This window comes from Pinus tabuliformis, chromosome 9, assembly GCF_031772625.1.
Source record: "Pinus tabuliformis cultivar Carrire ecotype Pingquan chromosome 9, CPIR1, whole genome shotgun sequence".
Classification (NCBI taxonomy): Eukaryota; Viridiplantae; Streptophyta; class Pinopsida; order Pinales; family Pinaceae; genus Pinus; species Pinus tabuliformis.
Window position 1 is genome coordinate 538,893,553 of NC_142307.1, and position 12,679 is coordinate 538,906,231.

Here is a 12,679-nt window from a genome sequence, read left to right on the forward strand (position 1 = left end):
TTTGATAAACTATGGGTTTCTTGCAATCAAAAGGAATTAAGGCTCTTGTCCAAAGGCAAGATTCCAAATCCAGATGAATATTCTCAAGCTTTTGCAACACACTTTAAGAATAGCAAGGGACAAAGAAATTTTTGAAGATTTCAAAGTAGCACAGGAAGAAGACTTGCTCCAAAATTTGCTCCAAGAAGAGGACCTACTCCACTGAAAAGACCTCCTCCTTCCTCTCAAGAGAGAAGTGGCATGTCAATTGTTTAATGTTTTCATTGCCAAGCATATGGTCACTATCAAAATAGGTGGCCTTAAAGGAATGATGATCAAAAAAGGAAAGGGAAGCAACATGCTTCTGTAGCTGATCTTAATGACCCTTCATATAAGAGGATGCCTAGGAAGAAAGATTATGATAATGAATATTCCTTTTATTATGCTTTCACAGGTTCTATTGCAAGTTATGAATAAATTTGGTTGGTGAACAATGGTGCCTTTAGGCACATGATTGGAAGTTGTGAACATCTTTCTAAATTAGTTAAAAAGAAGATATCTGAAAGGGTGAAGCTTGGAGATAATGGCAAGGATGAAGTCAAAGACATTGGTTCATAATCCTTCCAAATGGAATAAGGAGATAATGTCTCTATTGACAATATTCTATATGTTCTTAGTTTGGAGAAGAATTTTCTATTCATTTCATCTCTTGAAGACAAAGGATATAGAATTGCCTTCATTAACATACAAGTTCTAGTATGGTAGAAAGACTCCTCCTTTGAATCTGCCAAAGTCATTGGTGTACAAATAGGAGGCCTATACTGTTTCCTTGGACGCTCAATTCAAGCCTTGATACACACCTCTGATCTTTGTGAACAATGGAATTGAAGGTACACTCATGTTCATTACAAAGCTTTGACTAGAATGAAGGATCTTGTTAAAGGTGTACCTGAAATCAAGATTGAACATGATGGAGTTTGCAAAGGATGTACTCTTGGGAAAAATGTTAAAGGACAATTGACTAGCAATGATAGTAAGTTCAAAGGAATCTTGGACCTTATTCATTTTGATGTTTGTGAACCTATGTATAACAAATCCTTGGGTGATTATTTGTAGTATGTCACTTTCATTGATGATTAATATTGTAAAACATGGACTATTTCTTGAAATCCAAGGATGAAGTGTTTGAAAAGTTTCAAGAATTCAAGGAAAAAGTTGAAAATGCTATAGGAAGAAGGATCAATACTCTAATATCTGACAATGAAGGAATATATGTATCCAAGGAGCTCATTTCTTTCTCCAAGGATGTTGGAATTGAGAGGGAGTTGATAGTCCCCTACAATCCTCAAAAAAATGGTGTAGCTGAAAGGAAAAACATAACTATTATGGAAGCTTCCAGAGTCATGCTTCATGATCAAGAGCTACCTATATTTCTCTAGGGACAAGCTTCAAAGATAACTGCTTATTTTCAAAATAGATGTCCATACCAAATCTCAGAATATAAGACTCCTGAAGAAGTTTCACAGGTGAGAAGCCCGATGTTGAACATTTAAGAATTTTTGGTTGTCGTGTTTATGTTCATGAACCCAAGGAGAAAAGGACAAAGTTGGAGCCTTCTGGGAAGAAGGGAACTTTTGTTGGCTACAATGAAAATTCAAAAGATTTCAAAATCTATATGCCAAGACAACATTCAATATTTTGGCCTTGTAATACAAGCAAGACTAGCCGTACCACGCCTTGAGATATGGGAAATTCAGTCCTTGAAGGTGGAGACTTGTAGGGATGCCATTTTTTATGAGGATGTTGCTTTCTGGAAGTCTAAAGGATCAGATTTGGATTCCGATGATGAGTTGCAGATGGCTCCTAAGAATGTGGAATAAAAGCTAACGAGCCTGAACCTATGGAATAAGATCCTCCAGAAGAGTCAAATGAACCACATGGATCTATTGATTCACCACAAGTCATTATGCTTAAGACAAGAAAAATACATGCTTGGCTTGAAACAACTTTAAAGGAAGTAGAAGGACATGCAACACCTCATGGCACCTTCCAAAAAAATGATAAGCCTAAGCAATATTCTGTTTATGAAGCAATGATATGCAAGATCATTGAGTCTGATCCATCCATCTATGAAGATGCAACTAAACATAAAGTTTGAAAGATTCTATGATTGAAGAATACCAGTCCATATTAAATAATGATGTATGGGAAATCATGCCAAGACCTAAAAGGAAATATGTTGTGTCTTCCAAATGGATCTACAAAATCAAGAATTTCATTGATGGAAGAATTGAGAAGTACAAGGCAAGATTTGTGGTTTGTGGATTCTCCCAAAAAGAGGGAGAAGATTAGGAAGACACATTTTTCCTATTGTTAGGTACTCATCTATTAGATCTATTATTGCTTTTGCTTCTATTACAGGCTGGGAACTACAACAAATGGATGTTAAGACTGATTTTCTTAATGGATTCATTGAAGAGGAAGTATATATTGAACAACCTCAAGGATTTAAGATACATGATAGAGAGACACATGTTTGTAAATTGAAGAAAGCCTTGTATGGGCTTAAGCAAGCTCCTCGTGAATTATACTTCAGAATCGATGGCCATTTGTTGAGTCTTGGTGCCACAAAGAGCAATGTTGATCCAAAATTATACTTTAAAGTTGTTGAAGGTGAGCCCCTGCTTTTGCTATTGTATCAATGATTTATTATGGGAAGGGCTAAGAATCTCATTGTCGAGTGTAAGAGGGAGTTGATTTCTAAATTTTATATGAAGGATCTTGGTCTTATGCATTACTATTTGGGATTGGAAATATGAAAAAATCCTAATGAAATCTTTGTTGGACAAGGAAAGTACATCATTAAGGTCCTTCATAAATTTGGCATGATGGATAGTAAGTCCATGGATACTCCCATGGTGAAATATTTGAAGAAGCTATGAGATTTTTATTTAGAACTAGTTCGTCCCTCTATGTATCATAAATTGATTGGCTCTTTGAACTACCTGGTTAGCACCAAACCTTAAATCTTCTATGCTATGAACACATTGAATCAATTCTTATGTCAGGCCAGGCAATAACTCCTTAAAGCAAAATTGATTCGTGTGTTTCATTCCTTTAGGTAGGTCTTCATTATATACATGAGCGAGAAACTGTTCACTTCATCTCACGATGACTGTTCATATTAATTATTTATTTATTTACATTATATTCACCTAATCCTGATGATTAGGTGTCAACATTCCCCCCTTAATCTGAAGGGATGTTGGTGAGTCCAAGAATCATTCTAAATCATTCAAGCTTTTCTCTTCCAAGCGCTTTGGTGAAGATGTCTGCAATTTTCTCATTAGTGGAACAATGATGGAGATGGATTGTTTTGGCCTCAACATGATGTTGAATCAGATGATATTTAGTATTGATGTGCTTCGTTCGATCATGGAAATTTGGGTTCTTGGCCAACTTTATTGCAGAGGTATTGTCAATCATGAGTGGAGTTGATTGTACTTGTTTTACCTGCAAATCTTCAAAAAATTTCCTGAGCCACACAATTTCTTTTGTTGCTTCAGCTAGTGCCACATATTCTGCTTCTGTTGTGGAATCTGTTGGAACTGTTTGTTTGCATGATCTCCACGAGACATCCCCTGATCCAAGGCTCATAGCATATCCTGAAGTAGATACCCCAGTTTCTTTGTCTCCATCGAAGTCTGAATCAGAGTATCCAATCAAGCTGAAGTCGTCCACCTGTGTATATTTGATTCCAAAGTCTTGAGTTCCCTTCAAGTACCTTAGAACTCTTTTTGTAGCAGACCAATGTCCCTCACAAGGCTTTTGCATAAACCTGGAGAGGATTCCAACAACAAATGAAATGTCTAGTCTGGTAGTAGTTAGGTAGTTGAGACTTCCTACAAGCTATCTGTACTTTGTTGCATCCTCAAATTCTTTTTCTTCAATAGATGTGAGATTTAAGTTTTGTTCCATTGGAGTAGTAAGAGGATTGCATTTTGTCATGCCAAACTTGTTCAACAGATCTCCAATGTATTTATTTTGAGAAAGAAATATGGACTTCGGATGTTGGGTTACTTCAATACCAAGATAGTAATGAACATAGCCCAAATCAGTCATTTCAAAGCTTTTTCCCAATTCCTACTTTATGGATGTAATGTAGCTTTCATTTCTCCCTGTCATTAGATCATCTACATATACTACAAGATATACAACTATTTTTCCAACTTTCTTGACAAATAAAGTTGTATCATCAAGATCATAATGTTTGAAATTGAGTTTCAGAAGATGCTCAGTTAGTTTTTCATACCAGGCTCGCGGTGCTTGTTTGAGGCCATACAAGTATTTCACTAGTTTGCATACTTTATGTTCATGTCCTTTCACAGCAAATCTTTCAGGCTGGGACATAAAAACATTCTCTTTTAGATCTCCATTCAAGAAAGCAGTTTTTACATCCATTTGATGGACTTTCCAACCGTTTTGAGTTGCTAGGGCAAAGAGTGTCCGGATGGTAGCCCATTTTACTGTGGGGGAAAAAGTCTCCTCATAATCGACCCCTTCCTTCTGTGCAAAACCTTTTTCCACAAGCCTAGCTTTGTGCTTGTCAAGTGATCCATCAGCGTTATACTTGTTCTTGTAGACCCACTTGCAGCCAATTGGTTTGGTTCCTAATGGAGGATCAACCAGCTTCCAAGTGTCGTTCTTTATGAGGGCATCATACTCCTTTTGCATCACTTCTTTCCATTCATCATGAGAAGCAGCTTCTTTGAAGGAAGTTGGTTCAAAATCTATAGACAAGTTCAATTCACAATCATAAGAAACATCCATATCAACAGGTGAATTAGAGTCATCCACATCACCTCCATTTTGCCAGTTTGAATTTCTAGTTCCTGTCTTTCCAACCTCATCAGGATGAACACTTTCAAGTGTCTTTGTTAGCCACTTTGGGGGACCTTTTTCAAATGGTCCAGGCTACTCCACTGATTGAGTTGGGACTGAATCAAGATTGAGTCTCCCAATTCTATCAATCACATCACTTAAAGCATCATCTGTTGTTGGAGTTTCATGCGGGGGAGAGTGTTCTTCGGAAGAAGATTCCACATGTTGATCTAGTATAGGAATCCCCCCTTCAAGATGTGGAATCTAATTATAAAATTCTTGAAATGATTTTTCTTTTGTGAATCTATCCAAGCGATCACGTTTCTGCTCAACAACATTGTCAGTTTTGGATGATTCAAGAAAAATTACATCTCTAGATACAACAAACTTTTTATGTACTTTATCATAGAGGCGGTATGCTTTGGAGGTGTTTGAATGCCCCAGGAAGATACACTTATGACTTCTAACGCCAAGTTTGTTTCTATGTACCTTTGGTATCAAGGCATAACAGGTGGAACCAAAGACCCTGAGATGCTTTACTGAAGGAACATGTCCATACCACATTTCATAAGGAGTCTTGTTTCTAATATCATTAGATGGACATCTATTCTTTATATATGCAGCACATAGAATAGCATCAGCCCAAAACATTATCTTTACATTTTTTAAGAAGAGCATGGATCGTACCATATTTAAGATTGTCCTATTCATTCTTTCAACTACACCATTCTATTGGGGATTATAAGGTACAGATGTTTGATGTTTGATCCCATGTTGGCGAAGATAGTTTTCAAATTCATTTAATGTGTATTCTTTTCCATTATCAGTGTGAATAGACCCAATATGAGATTGTGCATCATTTTCAATCCATTTATGAAAACTCTTGAATGTTTGAAAAGCATTAGATTTGTTCTTCAATAAATAAACCCAACACATTTTGGTGTAGTCATCAATAAATTTCATCATATATTTATTTCCATTTGCAGAAGGAACAGGCATTGGACCACATAAATCTGAATGAATGAGTTCAAGTTTTCTATGTGCTCTTGAATGTGAATCATAAAAAGACTGTTTGCTATGCTTTCCTAGAATACAAGCATCACATTGTTTAAATTTCCTAGGAATTGTAGGCAAACCAGTAACACCATTTTTCTTCAACAAGCGGACGCTGTCATAGTTCAAATGTCCAAATCTAGCATGCCATAATAAACTTGATGGAAGCGTACCTTCTTCATGATGAGAATTCGATGAGAAATGTTGTGCACGAGCAGAGGTTCCTTGCAGCTTGAGAAGCCTTTCTTCCTCTATTCCCCTCATGACAAGTGAGTGGTCAGATGCTTTTCTTACCTCAAGCTTGCCATCAAACATATGAATGGAGTGACCTTGCTGGCGGATGTGGACCAAGGACAACAAGTTTCTCTTGAGCTGTGGGAGATATAGAACATGATGCAGAAGAAAGTCTAGAAGACCAGGCAGTTTAAGCCTGATTGTGCCAAGCCCCGATGGCTTGATTTTTGATTGGTTTGCAAAGTATACTGCTCCATCAACATTGTCAGTGAAATATTCAAAAAAATCTTTTCTATGAGGCATGTGGCAGGTTGCTCCTGAATCAAGCAACCAATCATTTTTCCAAGAAGCAAGTGAAGCATTAAATAAATCTTCATTTAATCCAATATTACATTGTGCTGCAACATAGTGAGTGGATTTAGGTGCTTTACCTTTGTCTGAATCATCAGTTTTACCTTTTTGTTGGTTTCTTTGCTGCTCAATTTTGTCCCATGGTAGCTTGCATGTAGAGGCATCATGTGATCCATTTCTTTTGCAACGTATGTAGTGCAAATATGCCTTTTCTCCTTGAGAGTGTCTTCCCCCCCTGCCTCTGAAATATCCTCCTCTTCCTCTTCGACCACCTCTTCCTCTTGAAGAATCTTGAGCAGGATGCTTTTCTTTATGAGCAAGGCACACAGCCTCTTCAGAAGATTCAGGGGCTGTCTTCTTTCCAAAAGCTTTCTCTCTTTTAGCAAAATTTTTCACAAGAGAGTTGTTGGAAATAATACTGAGAGGGGGGGTGAATCAGTATTATTAAGTCAAATATTTCCTTTTCAATTCCAGATGATATACGCTACTTCTCTTAATAAAAACCGCGTATATACGCAACTATAGATAAATAAACCCGCGTATACAAAGCAGACTTATAATTTGATTTATCTTTCAGATGTCAGTTATTAATCTGTGATTCAGAAGCAAATAACCAGTAACCAGAAATAGTAAAGCAGAGCAGAAAGACAATCACACACAAGAACACAAGATATAAGGTGGAAACCCAATGTGGGTGAAAACCACCTGCTGCAATTCGTCTCTATCTTTTCTTTAATTAGAAACTTCTTTTTACAAATGTACTGGTGCAGTCCTTTTACCAGTACGCAGGCTGCAACCTGCAGAGAGCTACAACTCTCTCTCATTTTCCAGCTTCTCCTGGAAGGGAGCTACAACCCCCTTAGCTCTTGCACTAGCCAAGATACTAGTACGTAGGTGCTGGCCTACAGAAGGCTACAACCTTCTCTTTCTTTCAAGGACCACGTTTCATAAATTTTCAGACTGGATCCACAAATAACATCAATCAACCATCAAGAATTTCTGCATCAACCAATCACCTTTTCACCAAAACTAAAATCAACATAAACACCTCTCTGATGACTGTACCCAGATCACAGTAACAGTACCACACACCAAAACTGAACCCAGAACACTGCAGCAATAAACAGAAGCAGCAAAAACACAACTCAAAATGTATACGCTACTTTAATGGCCTGAAACCTGCGTGCATACGCTTCTGCGTATGGAACAACCTGCGTATACGCTGTTTTCCTTCACTGAACCTACGTATATACGCGCCTTAGCTGAACTGAACCTGCGTACAGATCTACAAACATAATTCACTCTTTCAAGTATTCAGGCACTGATTAACCCAGATTATCAGATTTATAGATCACGCATGTGCCAGATATAACATATCAAAATCATGCAAAGATATTATCATTCAAGCCAAGAGATTATGACCCATCAATAGAACTTATCCTTCTTTTCGCTAAGGTTCCTCCTTCATTCAGATCCATATCTGCTCCACAATGCTAATCACCAATATTTCAGATCTCGTACATTATCAGATATTCAATAATAATTCAGATGATGCCTTGTCACATGATCTCCTTCCTCTTTTATAGTTTTAGGCCTTCCACAATACCACGGTCCAAAACCATAATAAACCAATACCAAGGGCCCAAAACCTGGGGTCAACACTTCTGACGAGATACCTTGGTCCAAAACCATAGGTTCAAATTCCAAGGACTAACAACCATGGACCAAAAATAAGTTTCCCACCATGTACGCACTTTTCTGTGCATAAAAGTGCGTGTATACGCATACGCGACTTCTGAACGTATAACCCGCGTGTATACGCGTCTTCGGCAAGGTGAACCTGCGTATACAAGATTTCCTTCATTCTGAGCGCTTGAACTGAGGTTTGACACCAAAGTGAGTTGCCATCAAGGACAACACCTGTACCATAGGGCCACACCTGTGCCAAAATGCCAACAATCTCCCCCTTTGGACTTGATGGCAACCCCACGATCCTCAAAGTCATTCTCCCCCTTTGTCATCAAGGGCAAAGGGCTGTGCTCCCCCTGAGTACATGCTGATATCTCTGCTCTGCTGTGTTGAACATGCTCCCCCTGACTGTAGGCAAGATTTGCAAAAAGATGTTCTTCAAGAAGAACCATATACATCATAAAAGACCTTCCTATCACCAAAAGACTCAATACATACAACCATCACCCAACCAAGTGGGGATCATCCAAGTGGGGATACATCAGAATTTTACATATGACAACCAATCACATCAATCATCCCAGGCATAGTGGGGAAACCAAAATAGGTCGTTACATGACCTTGATAAAATAATATACATGACATAGAGACGAAATATCAAGACTTATGCAAATGACCAATAACTACTATCAACAGCTTCTGACAATCACTGTATATATCAGCAACCATGTTCTCCTTCTGATCTCCTTTCTGCAGCTGATCCACCTGAACCAAAAATAGCTTGAGTACTAGAACCAAGAGCTTCTAAGGTAATGCCAACAATGCATTATTAGAAGATTATCTGCTCCCCCTGAACCCGTGCCTGATGGTCTCTGACAGACCCATATAAAACTCTCTTCAACCAGAGTTTGTCCTTGCTGATTTTCTCCAGATACGCGACTGCACCTGCATAAATCGGCGTATGTACGCGGATTCCCCTCATCCAACTCGCGTACACCAACTTTTCTTTGATACAGACAAGCTTCAACAGCAGGATGAAGCATCAACTACTCCCAGCTTCTGTCTGAGATATTCAAAAAATTCCCTGGGTAGTGGTTTGGTGAGGATATCGGCAATTTGTTCCTTAGAAGGAACATACTCCAACTTGACTTTTTGCTCAAGCACTTGTTCCTGAAGAAAGTGATATTTGATAGGTATGTGCTTGGTGTTTGAATGCATGGTAGGATTCTTTGAAATGCTTATTGCACTTGTATTATCACATAATATAGAGACAGGTGGAGTACATGTGATTTGAAAATCCTGCAAGGTTTGCATCATCCAAAGAAGTTGAGTGAAACAAGATGCAACAGCCACATATTCTGATTCAGCTGTAGATAAAGCAATCGAACTCTGTTTCTTGCTGAACCAAGATACTAATCTGGAACCCATAAAGAATGCACCACCACTTGTGCTCTTCCTACCATCCACGCTTTCGGCCCAATCTGCATCTGTGTAAGCATGAAGTGTGAGATCTGTATCTCTAGGGTACCATAAGCCATAGTTTTGAGTTCCTTGAAGGTACTTGAAGATTCTATTGACTGCCTAAAGATGAGTTTCCTTTGGATTTGCCTGAAATCTTCCAACTATTCCCACTGCATGCATGATGTCTGGTCGGGTACCTGTCAAATAAAGAAGACTTCCAATCATAGATCTATAGGTTGGTTGATGCACTGCTGCCGATTCATCATTTGCACTGAGGCTGCATCCTGTAACCATGGGGGTACATACTGGTTTTGAATCTTCCATGCCATACTTCTTCAGAATCTGCTTGAGGTACTTGGTTTGAGACAAGAAAATACCGCCTTCATTTTGTTGGATTTGCAATCCAAGAAAGTATGTCAGTTCTCCAAGCAAGGACATTTCAAATTCTTTCTGCATCACCAAGGCAAAGCTTTGACTCATAGCTTCTTCATTGCTTCCAAAGATAATATCATCTACATACACAAGAAGTATTAGCAATTTGTTATTTTCAATTTTTATATAGAGATTGCTATCTGCTGATCCTTTTGAAAAACCTTGTTGATGAAGATATTTATCCAAACGATAGTACCAAGCCCTTGGAGCTTGTTTAAGCCTATAGAGAGCCTTTTTAAGTCTGAATACAAGATTTGGATCATTCCCAAGGATAAAGCCATCTGGTTGCTCTATGTACACTTCTTCTTCTAAGTCTCCATTCAGAAAGGCTGATTTTACGTCCATTTGAAATACTTTGAACTTCTGGAAGCTAGAGAGAGCAAGGAACATTCTGATGGCCTTAAGTCTAGCAACGGGAGAAAAAGTTTCTTCAAAGTCTATTCCTTCCTGTTGAGCATACCCTTTGCAAAGAAGTCTGGCCTTGTTTCTAATCACTTCCCCATTTTCATTCAACTTATTTTTGAAGATCCATTTTTTTCCTATGACATTTTTGTCTTTTGGTCTAGGAACCAACTCCCAAGTGTTATTATTTTCGATCTGCTCAAGCTCTTCATCCATTGCCTTAACCCAACACTCATCTTTGCATGCTTCTTTTACATTTTGCGGTTCAGTGGAAGAGAGCAATGCCAAATAGCTTGAAGCTTCTGCTATTGTTCTTCTTGTTTGTATACCTGCTTCTTTCTGCCCCAAAATTTGAGATTCTGGATGATTCTTCTGAACATACCTGGATGGAGTCTTTTCTTCTATCCTTATCTGTTCCTCTGGTGCCTCTTGGGGTTCTTCTTCATCATCTGTCTGATTTAGAGAGTAGTCTTCATCCTCATTGATATTTTCATGATTCACTTCCCTAGGGATGTATCCTTTTTCATCAACCACTACATCAATGCTGTCAACAATTCTTCCAAGCCTTTTATTGTAACACTTATATGCTTTGCTGTAGGGAGAATAACCAAGGAGAATGCCTTCATCTACTCTAGGTTCAAGTTTTCCAAGCTGCTCATCAGTATTCTTAATATAGCATTTGCTCCCAAAAATTTTGAAATGCTTTACCGAAGGAGTTTCACCATACCAGAGCTCATGAGGAGTTTGAGTGCTGTTCACTCGGACATTTGTTTTGTTGAGAATAACAACCGCTGCGTATGCAGCTTCACCCCAGAAGGTTGCGGGAGTTCCAGACTCATCAAGCATAGCACGAGCCATTTGTTGGACTGTTCTGTTCATCCTTTCCGCCACTCCATTTTGCTGAGGAGTCCTAGCTGTAGAGAATTCCCTTCTTATTCCATGTTCTTCACAGAAATCAAAAAATTCATTTGAGGTAAATTCCCCACCTCTGTCGGACCTGAGGCACTTAATTTTGTAATCTGATTCATTTTCAGCCAAGGCTTTGAAGGATTTGAATTTTTCGAATGCTTCGTCTTTGTGCTTCATAAGTCCTAACCAAACAAACTTGGAGAAGTCGTCAATGAATAGTATAAGGTATTCTTCTCCTCGAGGTGACCTTGTCCTAAATGGACCACATACATCTGTATGGACTAGGTCAAGAGGCCTGCTAGCTGATCCTTCCTTCTCAGGAAAGTTAGTTCTGGTTTGCTTGCCAAACTGACATGATTTGCATATGGTGTTGTCTGGAATTTTAATATCTGGAAGACCACGAACTGCTTGGTATTTTCATTCTTTCCTTATTTGTGAAAATCTTAGATGCCCCAACCTCCGGTGCCATAACCAGTGTTCATCATCCTTGCTTAAATAGCCTTGTTGTTGTCCTTCTTCAAATATGTATAGATTATTTGGAGTTCTTCTGCCTTTGATCATTGTTTCTCCTGTATCAAGATCACGAACACTACATCCATTTGATCGAAATATTACCTCGGTTCCTTGATCGCACATCTGACTAACACTTAGTAGATTATGCTTCAAGCCATCAACATACAAAACATTTCCAGCTTTGACCTGTTCTTTCAACTGAGCAGTGCCTTTTCCTTTTATGGCTGCAGGGGTATCATTTCCAAAAGACACCTTCTTCCCCTTTTCTACTGCAGTATATGATTCAAGTTTTTCTTTATCCCCTGTCATATGCTTTGAACATCCGCTGTCAATATACCATATATTTTCCTGTCCTTCTGCATAGAAGGCTATCCCACATCTTTCTGGTTGTGGTTCCTTCATTTTCCATGTTCTGGCACTTGAGGTATGTTCCTTCTGAGTTGTCTTCCAAAACCTGCTCCTGCATTCAGAATCTTCATGACCAAAGTTATTACAAATAGAAAATTCAACTTCATTTTCAAGGGCCAAAAAGTTGTTATAAGTCCTTTTCGTGATTCCATTCATATTCCTTTGTTTTTGAGCTTCTCTAGTCATGATTGTCTTATAGGCAACACATTGAGCTGCTTTGTGACCAAAATTATGGCAAGAGAAACATTGGCCATTGAAGAAACTCCTGCGATTATCAAATCTATCATCCAATCGATTGTAGTTTCTACTGACATCCATTCTTGAGGCAAATTGGGAAGATTTTACCTGTGGCTAATTGTAGCTTCTG